Here is a 6,000-nt window from a genome sequence, read left to right on the forward strand (position 1 = left end):
CGATTTATAATTAGCCGAGAGTGGTTCAGTTATGTTAATACAGCAATGTTGCAATCGATATTTTCCTATTCAGCTGTGCAGTTGTTTCTGGGCTACTGCATTAACTCGGAATCTATAAAAACTATCTCTTGTCTCTTACTTCAGGAAAATAAGGATATGTCATGTCCCCAGACATCATGGTTCACATATGCCTTGTATGTTTTGTCAGTGAATATAATGATTGTGACTGAAAAATGGAATGTTCAACTATTGTGACACAGACCCTAACCCCAAACATAAACAAATATGTTTCCAAAATAAGATGCGCATCAATCATACTCTATGATTTAAAATTATTCAAACTTTACTGCAAAGCACAGTTTTTCTTTGCAGCTTCCGTTTGTTTTCTTTTGTTGCATGTTCATATTTGAAATTTGTATAATTTTGACAGATATTTTTTTTTGTAAAGCAACATATCTTGAGTCAATTGAAGCTGATTTATTTTGGAATAATAATGTATACTTTCTGTTTTGATTCACATTTCAGTTAAAAATATTTAGTTTTATTCAGTGAATTATTTTTTTTAAAATCCTTTTCAGCCCACATCCTTAATTGTGCGTTGAGTTATGGCCTACTGTGTGATTTAGTTTGTCACCCCTGATATAAATATGGATTTAAGAACAGATCGATCCGGCTGTGGCCCGTGGGCCATACTTTGCCCACCTATGATCTAGAATGGTGGTTCTCTATTTTTTTCACCATGTACCACTGCTCTCCATATACCACCATAACGACAATAATAAAATACAGTACCGAGTGGTCATCAAAAACAAGACAGGTTTTATTCCTAAAAATTATACCCGTATTTATTTTTGTAAACCATTGTGACATTATGCACAGTTTAAACATTGATCTTGAATATAGAAAAAGAAAAAAAAGATGCTTTCATAACGAGTCAATTCAAATATATTTCACTTAAAAGATCAATAACAATTTCACTTAAATAAATATTTGAAAGCAAACAGTTCTTTGCCAGTGCAAATAAATGTAAATGTATGACTACTGTATTGAAAAATGTAATTGAAATGGACTGTACTTAAAAATGTACTGTCCTTGAAAAGTAAATAATGTAGTGTAAATGAAATTGACATGAACATGAATTGTTTTTATTTCATGTTTATTTCAAGTAATTCCTTCACACGCCACTAGGGAGAGCCTGCATACAACTATAGCGGTACTCATACCACACTTGAGAATCACTGCTCAAGAACATATACATGGTAGAAAAAAAAATAAAAATAAATCAAACGTTAAAATCTCCCTCCGTTTCACTTGCTTTGAGACTTCCATTGATCTACACTTCTGTGTGGGATGTTGTCAAAAGCCTCGACACTGGTGTCATCTCTAAGAGTGACTTGTCTGTATAATCGACTGCAAAAACATTTCTGTCTGACAGTCATTTTGCTCCTTCTGGCAAGCTCCCGTCCAATATGTTGGAGACGATTTTCAGCTGACAGCCGATGTCAGCTTTTTGAAAGCCGACGTGTTGTTGGAGCTATTTGGGTGAGGTGGGTAAATCAAGTGTTTGCGCCTGTCATTTGGGATGTGTTGCCCAAGCCCAACTCACCTAAGAGGTCATCTCTCAGACGCATGGCAGCACCAATGAATGGTGATGGACAATATAAAAGATTGTACGAAAAATATATCTCACAGCATCACCTCATGCACATCGCCCATTCTCCATTTTTCCTGCCGCAATAAACTCGGAGGGCAGGAGAATTTGACCCGGAGATGGAGAGTGGACACTTGGGGATTGGATGTGCTTGTCCAAAACGTTTTTGAAGAGGAGTTGAGATAAGTGATTGTCTGTGTTTCTGCCATTCCCTCAGGTGCTGCTTGTCATTTTTATCTTCAAATAGGAGTCCTGGAGGTACCGAGAAAATGCTTGCAACCTTCACATGCGACTGTGTGTCTCACAGTGCACAAGACCACAAAAAGGTAATGAAACATGCATGACCATTAATGTATTGTTCTCTTACCGTGAAAGATTTAGTCTGCAGCAAGTTGGCCTTGCACCAACATAGAGGGATTTTCTTTTGATTGCTTCTTTCATTTAGGGAGGCAGACAGCTCGACAATTTTAACAGCAGATTCCCTTGTAAGAACAAAGAACTGCAAATTCATTGGCAGTGCTACTCTGCTTGGCAGTACTAAAAATCCCAGTCATTGTGCAAGATGGATTACATCAAAAATACTCACCTGAGCCAGACATGCTGGCTCTTGTCTGTGTCCATCTTGTGTATGTTGTGGAATATTAGTAGCTATGTGCCTTAAATAAATCAGCAAGAACTCATCCAGGGATAATGATAAATGTAATGAAATAATGATTCCTATGATTGGACTTGTATCCTAATCCTAGGAAACATGCAGGTACAGATATGGAATCCAAGTTTCCAGTCTACAAACAAATGGTAACAATGGTTTATTAGAGTTGCTGCTGCCATAGCAACAGTTGTATCGAAGCAAGATAGCATTTCCTCAAAATAAAGATTTTCTGAAGTTCTTATCCACGACAAAATGTGAAGTACTCTTAAGGTTTTTCTTCAGCTGAGCTCAGGATAAATGCACCACTCATACAAAGGAGTGGTCTGTAGATAAAGAACACCAAAACCAGTGTGTCTTGTATTTACAGTGGAAGAGAGCTTCTTCTTCATGGAATTACTGAATAAAGAATTTGGCACATACTCTAAATATCTGTCATGTTGCATCCCTTTCCTCTGTCATATGGTTCAAAACGATAATATCATGACAAAATATTTGCTCTACAGCCTGCTGTGTTCATACAGTCTTACTACACCCAACTATTTCTAAGGGTAGTATGTACTCTATTCAGTTCAGTAGAAGCAAAATATTCCAAAAATGTGCTGAAACACAAAGTGCTTAAAACTACTTGCAAAAGGGCCATAACTTTATTACTTTTGCCTTAAATATTGTTTCTCGTTAAATAAAACTGCCTGAGCCCACTGAAAAGTTTGTAAACAGTTATTGTTAGACAAAAAAATAATCATGCGCAGTTGCCAGTGTTGTATGACAATTGATTTACCAACAATAGTTAAACCAGGGTTACAGTTGCTTAATTTTGTGCACTGCTTCCCCGGGTCTAAAGTGCATGTCAGTGCTGATATTTATATTTACCAAATCTGTAAACATGTTAATCAAATAATAACCTTTGAGCGTCTCACCCTATTATCCACTCAAATCAAATTTTTATCCCTAAAAGTACAGTAGAGTGAAATAGAGTATTTCTAAAAATGCATACACATTCACAAATTCCATGATGCTGCCTACAAAACCGGCCAAAAGACTGACTGGTCATTGGTTTACAGCATCTCTGGTGTCTGGTTGGCATCATTCTCACATGTTAGTGTACTCATAGATCCCTTGCAATTACTTCCCAGATTTCCCATTTTTCCATGCTACGCTTCAAAGTCGATTGCAGCCTTATACATTGAACCCATACCTCTGTTAATGTGCGTTTCTATTTCATGTTCTTTACATGACGGTATGGCATGATTAAACAGTTTTAAAAATACCATTTTGCTTTGTAAAAGGGGTCTGATCCGCTCTGATGAAATCATCAATCAAGGATATCCAGAGACAGGTAACTAACTATACATTACCTGGTGATAGTGATTGATTACACCGCAGTCCCCATGACTTAGATGAGAGTCTTTGCCACTCCCATTGTTACTATAGATACTCTGCTTGATGAGTGGGATGGATGGTGTTTTAGGGACTCTGCCATTCTCAGCTCGCCTTTAAAGACATTTCCGAGAGTAGAGGCAAAAGGTTAATGGCATTACCTCCCATTCTATATCAAAGCCACGCATTTAATGATCTTCTTTGAAGGCATGCAGAGGGAATACATGATGACTTCCAACAGGGGACACAATAGCTGTCACAGCAAGAATAGGGTGAAGCCATAAGCCATACTGTGAAACTTTAAATCTAGATGCATGAAAAGTTAATCAACAATCACAGAAGGTGAGGAGCATTTCTTACTAGCGTTGAACGTTTTGCATCAGGAAATAGAAAAAAGCAATGGCAACGTCACACAAAGCCCAAGACGCTATTCAATAGTTCGGCCTTTCATTTTTTCCCTTATAAAACACATGGGCCATTCCACCGAATCGGTGCCATTTGCATCCCATGTATAAAGGAGTGATAAAATTGACTGTAAAATACTTTTGTTTTCATTAAGTAAGGTGTCCTGCACATTGATGTGATTGTATATTTAATAAATTCAATTCAAAAGATTAAATTAAACTACTTTCAACAGTGGAAAAATCACAATTTGTTGCCTGTCCTTGCTTCCTAAAACTAGACTTTACCATGAAGTACAATCAAAATTTCTGTATAAATATAAAGTCACCTGAAATTGCACCAATTCGTTAAATTATGTTCTTAGGTTTCATGCTCTGATTTGATTTAACCCGAACCCTATCTGATAATGCAGTAACTTTACGAAAATGTGCCTGCATTCATTTAGTGTCTACAATATAGTACATAGACACAACACGTCTCCATCGATTTGGCATGCCAACCCTCAACTTTTCTTGCTTGTGGAACCCTCATTGTGTGTTATTGATCCACGGTGAACTTTTATGCAGGACACTGAGCGACTCCAAACACTTGACTTTGATCACAGACTGTAAAGCAACATGAAAAGTCACCAGGGACAGACAGAAGGCGCAAGCTTAAAGTACAAAGGATGATCAGCTCTGTCTCTATTTCTCTCTCTCTCTCTCTCCCTCTGTCTCTGTCTCTGTCTCTCACACTCATCCCACACACACACACACATGCACACACCTACACTTTATTTGGACACTGAAATGGAAGCATCATATAGATTTGAACACTAGATGACACATTAGAGTCATCAACAATGCCCGCACAGTGCACTATGTTAGGGAAACATTTTCCATCTGCCCAAGACGCATTTCCTCCCTCTGGTTGTGTGTATATATAGAAATATCGGTTTTACCTCTTTACCAAACTGCCTGCTCTTTAAGAAAAATCAGCTTAGTTCCGTTTTCCTACAGTAATTATTATTGACATAATCATCTTTATGCTGATGACACTATTTTATATTGTATAGCTGACCCTCTTTCACAAGCAGCAGAAAACAATACAATACTCTTTTAATCATTTTCAAGAATCCCCTTGTTCCTCTCAAGCTTGTCCTTAATGTGAGCAAAACAAAATTAACTGTATGTTGTTCACTCAGGCTAAAGCCCCTAACCTATATAATATTTTTATCTTTGCCTCTAACGGTTCCATCATTGAGAGAGTCTCTTTAGGTGTACTGTATGGCTTGACGATAAATGGTTAGGGTTTTCAATTCCACATCAACACCCTTTTCACCAGACTGCACCAGAAAATTGGCTACGTTAGGAATAGGACTAGCTTTCCACTGTTTTGTCGGAGGAGGATTGTTGAAACTGTGTTTTCATCTGTGATGTGGTCTAATTCTAAATCAAAACATTTTAGTCAAATGGAAAATCAATAGTTTCTGCTCCACGCTGAGTTATAAAAACAAGACAGTAATAGTTACACATTTGAAATTCATTTTGGAGGATTTCCTCAGCAATAACTTCATGATTAAACAAGGATAGTGCAGCATGTAAACAATTGGACCAGTTTCATGAACTGAGATGAGAGAGCTGGGCACAACATGAATATGAATCATGTGTCGCCGCCATGAATACTTTTTCTAATTTGCCCTGAAAAAGCTCATTTAGATCTGGGACATGAATGTGCATACATGACACTCTTGATTTCCTCTTTGACACAGTGCAAGAGTCGTGGTGAAATAAGAGGAAATTCAATCAATGAGATGTTAGTACGTTGAGTTCATAGTTAGACTAGCAGAACAGTCTGAGAAAATAAGCAATAGTTTGTATGTGGTATGTCACACATTTGTTCCTGCCTGCTGCACTCTGGACAGTAGGTGCTTTGATGA

Source organism: Phyllopteryx taeniolatus, chromosome 11, assembly GCF_024500385.1.
Source record: "Phyllopteryx taeniolatus isolate TA_2022b chromosome 11, UOR_Ptae_1.2, whole genome shotgun sequence".
Classification (NCBI taxonomy): Eukaryota; Metazoa; Chordata; class Actinopteri; order Syngnathiformes; family Syngnathidae; genus Phyllopteryx; species Phyllopteryx taeniolatus.